Source organism: Colletes latitarsis, chromosome 4, assembly GCF_051014445.1.
Source record: "Colletes latitarsis isolate SP2378_abdomen chromosome 4, iyColLati1, whole genome shotgun sequence".
Classification (NCBI taxonomy): domain Eukaryota; kingdom Metazoa; phylum Arthropoda; class Insecta; order Hymenoptera; family Colletidae; genus Colletes; species Colletes latitarsis.
The window spans coordinates 34,142,029-34,152,273 of NC_135137.1; positions in this window are offsets into that span (position 1 = coordinate 34,142,029).

Here is a 10,245-nt window from a genome sequence, read left to right on the forward strand (position 1 = left end):
CCCCCACGCCCGTGAAAAAGTTGAATAAAATAGCAAAAAAAGAGGACTCTGCCCCGGGACCGGGTGACAAAGGGTCCGCCTCGTCCTCGCCCGGGAACCGGAGGTTTTCGGAGGGACGGGGAGCGTAAGCGTGGGAGTGGGGCGAGAAAGAGAAACAGAGGGTTCGGAAGGAACCGGAGGGAAAACGCACCGCGCTGAAAGGAGAATAAGAGAAGTCTGCGGAGTGTGGCGAGGAGTGCCGGAGACAGAGAAACCTGGGATGAAATAAAACATCGAGAGGGATGGACCCCCTCCCCTTTGCTCTATCAGGCGGTTAATGAAAAATAGCGACACCCTCGCCGTGTTCTGTCTCCCGCTGCGCGTCAGATTGCTTGCTCTCTCTCCTTTCCCCCTTTCGAGCAGTTTCGCCGTGCTCGATTCGCTCCCGACGCGGATGAGTTTTGCGTGATTCCATCGCTGGCACGCTTGCTTACCAGAATTTCCACCCGGATTTCATGCTGTGACATCGTATTACAGCGTTCTTCTTACCATCGAGCGCGAGATTGAAGCTCGTCTCGTCGCGAAGATGCGAGCGTAACTGCTAATTTTTCAGCTTAAGAGGCCGAAGTTCTCGATAGTCATTTTAATGGCGTTCCGCCTCTTTGAATTATTATTAAAGCGCAGGGACACGTCAAATTGTTTGAACGCGTACACGGCGCGAAAGGGCACCGAAAAATATGAAATTTGTTACTACGGTAGCAACTTTGTCGGTTCCCGGTTCGTTTCTCGCGTCCGTCGTTCCTCTGTTATCTCTCCTCCTTCTATCCAGCTTCCGTTTCTCCGACATCTGCTCCGCTATGTATCCCCGTGAAAATTGCTTGCCAACTTCGAAACGTTATTGAGTCTCCCTGGACGGCTTTAATTAACGAGGCCGCTCGTGCGATCCACACGCCACCGACCCCGTCCAACCCGACGCGTTCCTTTTCTAATAATTGTCGAACGGCGCGCGTCCATGGCCGGGCCCGATCGAACAGCACCGCGCGCGCTTATTGTCTTTTTATTGCCGGCGGAATAACCTGTCTGGACCCGAGCGAACGGAAATACGGAGCATTTAAATTAGACACGGCCGTGTAACCGACCGAAAGATGAATTGTGAAATTTTCCGCGATCGATCGACCCGCGCGCGGACGATATTCCATTACTGCTGAGCAATCAGTTTTTGGCGGCCCGCGCCGCTCTATTTGCCGTGCAAAATCCCAATCAGAGACAGAGAGTTTACGAACGTATCAGAAGATTCACTGTTTCTTCGGAGAAAAAATTGTACAAACACGTTACACGAATCTTTGCAAGTTTTTACGTTCGCTGGTCTCGTCGAGAAAAAGAATTTATCGATCGTTCGACGTATTATTTGACCTATGAAATTCGTAGCAGCTGTAAAGGCCATTTTATACTTTTTTCCGGGCCGTCTCGCGAGTATGAAATCGTTTGTCTTGCGAGGGTTGTCGATATCGAAGCCGCGAAACATATGGCGCGCAAAGCCGCCGAACCGCCGGCACGTGGTCGAGAACTATAAGCTCACGAGCTGCTAAAACGTGAGGCAACTAGCAGGGCTGTCGATATAATTGCGTTAACAGCCGTGGAAGCGGCAAAGACAGTGTGGCAAATTGATACACTGGACGTTCACGATATTTTCATTAAGCAACAGCCTCAAGTGTCTATGAAGATTTTAAGTAAATAATATTAATCTGTAAATTTTCGAAAATCATACTTGGTGGTTAACTTATCTCCTCACATTTGTAAATATATTCTGTAAGCGAAAACATATTATATGAACGTTTATAAAGCAAGTAAAAACAAATTTGTGTATAGCCCTCAGTTACATCCGTAACGAAAGATAATTAGCGATGAAATGAACACCGTTTAAAGAAATCGTTGTTTTGATTTCCACGTTTCTTTTTCAGTCCTCTCACAATTCTGATTTCGAGAAGTTATATAATATTCGTAAGATTCTTTGGCCCCTATCGTGTGCTCTTAAAGTCAGGCGATCTTTCTGTGGGCTAAGAACGCCAAAAGTACGAATTTGCGAGAGATTAAATACCATACCGTGGCGTTTATACACCGCGGGTCGATATCAAGCTCATCGAAACCCGACCCAGTTTCCTATATTGATTGCCTCCCCCGGGACACCTCGGGTAGAAAGGCGTAATAGGGGTGACCGAGGGGGTGGAGAAGTATAATCAGAAATCACAGCTTGTAAGGGAGAGTCGTTAGAGGTCCCGGGTGGCGTGCCTCGGCCCGCTGCTGTCTTCAGCTGGCGTTTTCAAGCCCGCGAGTCCCTCGACGAGTCTTCTGTCGTGCCGCATCTCAATCGTTTCCTCTTTGCCCGTCGTCCTTCGTCCCCTTCAAACGGCATTGTTCCTCGCCTTCAAGCGGCAGCGACTTATTATTTTTTTGCGCCGACCTGCTCCTCGGCATGGAAACGTTTCGGGAACCAGCGAACGTCGCTCAAAGTGAGCATCAGGTGTAAAGATGTTTCATCCCACTAAAATTCGTACTTTCTCTCGTGGCGAAACTCCCCTTGCTTACAATTGACGTTTCCCGTCCGCGGACAGAATCTCGCTGTTCACGCAAATCAATCCCAATCGAGCGCAAAAGCGAGCTTCATATTTATTTTATGGAGTCAATAGACTAATATTTCTTACTGACGATCATTGATCGCGTTTATCGATGCCTCGTCTCAATTTTTCCCCACTTTCCAAAGGTTCCTCTTCCCCCTGCAATGATCTCTTTTCGCGAAACACGCGAGACACCGTTGAAACGAGGACACATTACCATACAAATCGTAATACGTTCGTCCAAACGCTTTGGAAAGCTCGTATTATGTATTACGGAACGAGGCGTCTTCTCCAAAATTACGTTTCTCTTCTTATTTGCTCGCGAAACGGGCCGCTTCCGTTAACAGATCGCTCACCATTAACGGTTATCGTAATAAAGTACCCGGGCGTCTGCCATTGATCGAATTCCCGAGTTCGAAATTCAGCGAAAAAACTCGATTTCCATGTGAAATTGTATTCCACGCGGGGATCGACACATCGTTCATAGCGACCACGAAAATTCGTGCCAATCGACGGGGAAGAGGCTCGCGACCGTGGATAAATATCCTCGAAAATTCAAAGGAACTCGAAACGAGCACTTGCGGCCAGAGAGAAACCGCAACACTGTTCGTAACCGACAGTTTTCGATAATAATGAACGAGTACGTTGATCTGGTTCGCGCAATTTGAATAAACACGGAACATCGATATACTTTTTGGCGTGTCGGTCGCGTGACTATCGATCGTATCCGCGGTCCCCCGGATTCCTTGTAAACCGTTCGCCGACGAAATTTATATTTAATAAAAATTACTACAGGATCGATGAAAATTTCAGGATCCTTATCGTGCGCGAAATAACATACGGCGGTACCTAAAGCGTCTTTTAGGTTACGCGAAACATAGTTCTTCGGCTTGTCGATTGAATCGGCCGCGAAAATAAAGTAAACAACCAACCTCGATATAACGAGCCCGAGAGGATGCAAATTAAGTTGCGTAGGGCGTATTTGCGCGGCAAGATGTATCGGATAAAAAAGTAAATGACTTAAGTACTCGATGCGGAGTATAAATATCGATCGGCCCCGTGTACTGGATACATTGAAATTTTCATAACGATAGCCACGTCCGCTAATAAGCGATGATTTATACTTTGTAAAGAACCGTGGGGGATACTTTTCGTTATGCAACGGTGCGGAGTAAATATTCATCGTACACTAGGTGTTTCCTCTATCTTCGAAACTTAAAATAATTCTACGCGTAAACAATGTTTTAGATTAATAATCGTTCCGGGAAAGACTTTGAAATCAATACGTTTCGTGTCTTAAGAAAACTTCTATTTCTCTCGATACGATTAATTTCAAAATTGTTGATTCACACGTAAATCGAGGGTAGTTCTAACGAGCGATTTACACGCACCGGTGTAGCGGAATGGAAATTCAAGGAGCAACAAATCGGGGAAACTAGCACGAAGATAATGGACCAGCAGAGGGACGACGATGCGCCGGTAAAATAAATCAGACCGCAGGGTCTCTGGTAGGGTTTAGGTGCGTCGGAAGTAGGGTTCATGATCTATGGACACCTCGCTATTTCCGGCCAAAAATCCATTATATATTACACTTAGCAAAGGTGCAGGGACACGTCCAAAAGTTACGAAGGCTCTCTCTCTCTCTGGTCGTTCCCTCTAAGCCGCGGCAGGCATAACTTTAATCGAGTTGTCTGGAACTACGGCGCCACTGACGGAAATGCGTAAATCAACCTTGGGGGAGGAAAAGTATTCCCGGAGAACGCACCGAGGACGCACCCAAAACGCCCCCGAAGAGCCCACGCGTGCAGAAACTTTTCTGGGGGGACGCGGCCGCAGATATACGACGATGGAAACTCGTTTTTTACGAATGTCTCATCGCCGAGGTTCGAGCGTTTAGAAAAACGGTCCTCCTCGTCACGCTACATTAAGCACCCGGAAGATGTTTCTCGGATTCCTCGCCATCCGAGTTCGCGACGATTGCCTCAAAATTGTAGCGAGAGGGTAGTTTAAATGGCGAATTTATTCCCCATTTATGCGAGCGCTGGGCGTTCAATTTAACCAAATAGATTTCATTCCGGGAATTTTTGATCCCACGACGGAATAAAATTTTAGGATTCGAACTCGAGATCTCGAAATTGACGCACCCTGTTCGGTCGCCGTTTCGTTTAATCGATTGCTTCTCTAATTTTGGGGAGATACCTTCAGCTTCAAGTATTTACAAAATTTATGAACTTAAGATAGATAGTGTCAGTAAGCATTGTGGTCTAGAACTTAATAATTTCAAAGTTCCATGGATTGTCGTATCAGTTTCTTTTACCATTATCCTTGGTATTAAATTAGAATGTACGCGTTTCTAGCTAATTGACTCATCGAACGCAAAATCCTAATTTCCAGCAGCAGATTCAGGACGAAACACGGTAATATTTCCTCTTATGGCCGAATATAATACAGCTCCCGTGCATTAATGAAATAGGATTCGCGCAGGTGTAGAATAATTATCTACGCTCGGTAATTAGGGATCGATATGTGAAGAGTTCAGACGCCAGAGAGTGAATATTCCCCTGTTTCACTCCGAGGTTTAGAGCGTTCTGCGATATAATAAGACCTTCATTAACCCTCGCTAATCTCATCTGCCCCCGGTCGTGTTTCGTCGCTGATTTACAACCCGTCTGAGCGAACGGACCGAATAGCTCGAATAGCATCAGGGATCTTCGATTTAGATCGGTTCGGATTTGCGTAACCGTACTGGCTCGATCCATGAGAATTTATCCTGAATTTAAAATTGAATCGTATACCTATAGTTGGAGGGGTGCGTTGCATGAGAAACAATCTTCCGCGAGAAGGTTTAAAATAGCAGTCGCTGCGTCGCCAACAATGTTACCGTCTAATGGAACGGGATAATCCGTTTTTTATAATATCAAGATGGGTTCGAGGGAAAATAATCCGTTGAAAAAGCGTCGCAGGCATATCGGTTATGAGGGAATCAACGGCGACGGGGCAAGAAAGTTGGAAGACGGGGGAATTCAGTTTACCCCGCGTAACTCGGCTAAGCCGCTAATAAGGTTCCGCTAATACCCCGGTCTTACCGACCCCCCTAGTATAATCTATGGACGGATACCTCTTTACGTGTACTCGGGAAATTTATCATCGGGAGTATCTTTCTCGTTACCGGAATCCTTATCAGCGTCGAGGGTGAAAGGCCATCAAAAGAAGCAGCGCGGAAAACGTGTAACGGGCGAAGAAAAGCCTCGTTTCCGCCCCCCAAGGAAAAACGTCAGAACGATTAGGACCGATGCGTTAAACGACACCGATATTTTATCCCTAATTCGTGTTTTAATTTGGACGCGTACTTTTCGAGGATAAAGAGTGCATAATGTATTTATTATAATGTAATTGCTCGGCGATTCATGTACTGGTATCCGAACAAAATGTAATTCAAATTTAAACCGCGAATGTTCCTCAAGGGAATCTAAAAATAAATATCAGAATTCTAAATATTATTTTGTTTTACACGATTTTACAAATTCAGAAAAATTTCTAAGTTCTCTAGAAAGATTTCAGGTGCCATCTAATGCAATAACGTCATATCCAGGAATTTTCGGGATTTCCAGAGCGAGAAGGCAAATGTGAGCCTTCCTCTCTCGACTCCCACGAGGCTGTCCGAAATTACTTTGGGCAGCTTCGGAGAATCGAGAAAGAGGGCATGTGTCAGTTTGCCTTTGTCGAATCTCCGAAACTCTACGAGCTCACGTACGCGTGATCTGGCATAGTGTGAGAAAGTGAAATGAGGCGTCCCCGGTGCACCCGGGGCTTCGTCTGGCATTTCTGGTTCGACGGGATAAAAACGTGATATACGAAGCAGGAAATGTCGGTGCTCGGATCAAATTTTTGCAGGGGGAGGGACCCGTGCTCGACAAATTCGACAGTATTTCGTCATAATAGAACGGTCGGACCGGCGCGCTTCGAAATTTGTTTTGATCGCGTAAGCGCGCGCGGCTTCATTATTTACCGTCCACAATGTATACTCGATCCCCTACCCCCCCTCGGGTTTCATTGAAACTTTTAATTAAAGTCTGCAAATTTACGTTCGGCCAGACGTGATTCCGTTAAAATATTATTTCGCAATTTCAACGTTATCGGCCGACCTCGTCGCCACTCGGGAATGGATTTAGACTAAATGCGCGTCAATCAGATAAGCGGCCGTGGGCTTCGAACTTTTCAATAGTGCCCCGGGATCTGTTGAAATTATCGCTTTACTTCGTCGCTAAATAGGATCTGCGTTAACCCTTTGCGAACGTTAAGAAAACACGGGGAAATAACGTGCGTTTAAACATCGCTGTACAATTTTTTATAACACGGTATCACGTTTCAAATTGAACGTCCAACATTACTGGATGAAATGACAATTAAATTTCGACTCGAGCACAATGTATACTAAATTTTTAATTAAATGAAACAAAATGTAATTGGACGAAACTCCCGAACGAAACGTCAATGTCTCGATTAAATAAAAGGATAAGGACAACGAAAAACCCGAATCCTATATGAATTCAATCTGTGTTTTTAAAACGTGCATGAAAAGTTAATTTTGTATTTATAGAGAATGTAATGTAGACGTTTGCGTACAATGTATAAAATCATTGAAAGAAAAGTAATATTTAAACGCTCAAAGCGCGTTATACACATAATTATGTTTCCTAAGAACGGATTTAATGTTCTCCTAGGAGGGTCATTTCTCCCCGCGTAAATTCACTAATCTAACGTAGTTACAAACACGAAAGAATCATTAATCTGATGTAAACACCGGGTTGGAAAGATTCCTGCGCGAAAGAATAATTCGTTGAACAATCAACTCGACGAAATCATCGTGACGACGAGTGCTCGACGCAATGAACACGGTTAATCGCGGTTCCCTGAGCTCGGCGCGAGCAAGTAGGTTATCTGACCCCGAAAGTGTAGCAAACTTACGCGTCCGGGACATAATTTACAACACCGTTACTCCGTCCCCTCCTTCCCTTTAGATAGGATGCAAAACACCGAGTCGCCGAGCAACGTGCACACAAACAAGCTCCGAAACTTGCGTCCGGATTAACCGGGCGACAAACTCGCGTGTTACAAATCCGCGGCGCTGCTAAACCCGGTAGTCGCAGCAAATCACGCTTTGACGTTTCATTTCGAGTCGGACGTGCCCTACCACGGACACCGGCGACAACCAGTTATCTATAGAAATCGCAATTTACCCGCGGGGATAGACGCGACGCGGGCAGAAACGATTCGTCGAATCGCCAGGACCAATCCAAACAGTTTGCTGGTGGCGTTTCCCTCGTTAAAGGTGTCGCGAAGATGCACTACGACACCCCCGCGCTCGTCCACGGACATCCAAACAGTTATCAGATTCCACTCATTGAGTTTTCCGCTCGGTTGTGTCCCGGAATCGGTGACAAGCGTATCAATAGCCCACGAAGGAGAGAAAGCGAGAGAGAGAGAGAGAGACTGGGAGAAAGGAGCACCAAGCTGGAAGTCTATCCCCTGACGGGACGTCGATAATCCTGTTCCCTGTCAAAACACACTTCGCCTCTTCTGTTTGCTTCTCTTCTTTCCTCTCTGCGCTCCCACCCCTTATCACCATTTATTCTCGATGGTTTTTCATCCTTTTCGCTTTCGTTGCGCGCCCCTGCTCTCGACTGCTCCTCCGTAACTTTATCTCTTACCGCAAGGAGGTCGCATCATCGCCACGTTCCGCGAAAACGAGGCTGCTCCGGGGATACTTGGTCCTGTCTCAGGGCTAACACGAAAATATTGCAAATTGGCAGCCCCTCTCTTCGCGGTTTTATCTGATCGTAAGGCTCCGGCCGCGACACGGCGATTCAGCCCCCTTGGCCAAAGTAACGCCCAACGTCGGATTACGTCGAGGCTATTTTGGAAAGGATCGAAACTCGAAATGGAGCTACAAAATTGTGGCGACGGGTTATTACCAGGAAATTGTCTACACGGACGAGTCGACGACCACGAAAGTTGAAATTTATTTAAGTGGTTTCGTATTTTTGACAAAGAAAGAAACGTTGGCTTCATTCTCAAACGACAATGACAAGTATCCTTTACCCGGATTTATTTTAACAATTTTCAAGTTCGGGAGTTACCGTTAAATAAAATGCCACCGTTAGTCAACGCGGTGGTTAATTGAGTTTTTGATACACCGAAGGTGCAAATCAAAATTGCATTGCCAGTTCGACTCCATTCGCAAACACAGACGGAATACAAACAGGATAATATCGTTTGGCTTCAAAACATTTCTACCGTGCCAGCTTATTTCCGGATATTACGATTAGCAGCCAATATTCGCCTGGAAATCAATTCGCCTTATATCTAATTACAAATTGAAGTATTTCGACGAAATTAATAACAGTTACGGTATCGATATTATGATATTTGGCTACGAACGATTGTTGCGTATTAACATTCAATGTGTTTACTACATAGCTAATTTTCCCCTGCAAATTACAATTTAGCACACGAACCTCCGTCTCTCTAGATCGAAAACAGAAATTAGTTAGAAAATCCTTAGTTAATTTTATTTAATTTTAATGGTATATTTTGTAAACTAGCGTAATATTTTATTATCGTATAGTTTTTCTCTTTCTGGAAGAAAGAAGATAATTTGCTTTATACGATCGAAAACGTTTATGAACCGAAAATAATTTTAACGTTAATACATTTTCCGCTTTAAAGCCGTGTAAGCAACTAAGGGTTAATTTACTCAACACGAATATAATCAAAGCAAATCGTATAAAAATGATATACGGACCTCAATTTACTTCGCGAGTCGCCACGATATTTGAACGTACAGCATACACGGTGTTTATAAATTTAACAGACTACAAGCTACCCGGAGAATTGATTCACAGCAAAATTAATGAAAACGCAGTCTCCTTTTTCTTTCCAAACAATTCCCTTTATTACCACGACAGCAGCGAAAAGCCCCGCAGGACCATAAACTATAATTTTCTGTCCACGGCAATTATATCCGCCGCGAGACTTCCTACGAGTTGTCTGGGTAGTACATTGTGTGTTCTTACCGCGAAACAGGATGGTGCAACGATGAAGAAAACCAGGGGAAAAAGAACCAGCTAAGGAATTATCAGTGATTACGCGTCGCTGAATCGGGAAAAGTAGCTACGGTATCGATTTAACGACACGTTTATTAATACCTATTCTCAAACATATAATTGAGGGGTGAAATAGATCAAGTATCATTGAGATATCAACGAGACAGTAAATTTAAAGCTGTCTATATGTTTAAATGAGAGAAATATTGGGTAAAGGGACCAATATATTTTCTTTTAAAACGTATCGATAATATATAAACTAAAACGAAATACGAGAGCACTTTAATCTTTGGTACGCTTTGACGGTTCTAATAAGTTTCAACTCCCCTTCACCAATCAAATTTTATATCTTTCCTTCTACACCGATGTTCGGTGACTTTATGAGTTTCTTTAAGGCTTGTTTCTTCGTTTATCCGCGGTGAAATGGACGAGGAAAGTGGTATCGAAATTCCACCGCGAACAAGGAGGGGCGCTACACAAAACAGAATTGTCGCGATAAAGTTTCACGATTACGCGTAAAAGTGGAACGCAGCAGTTAAGACTAC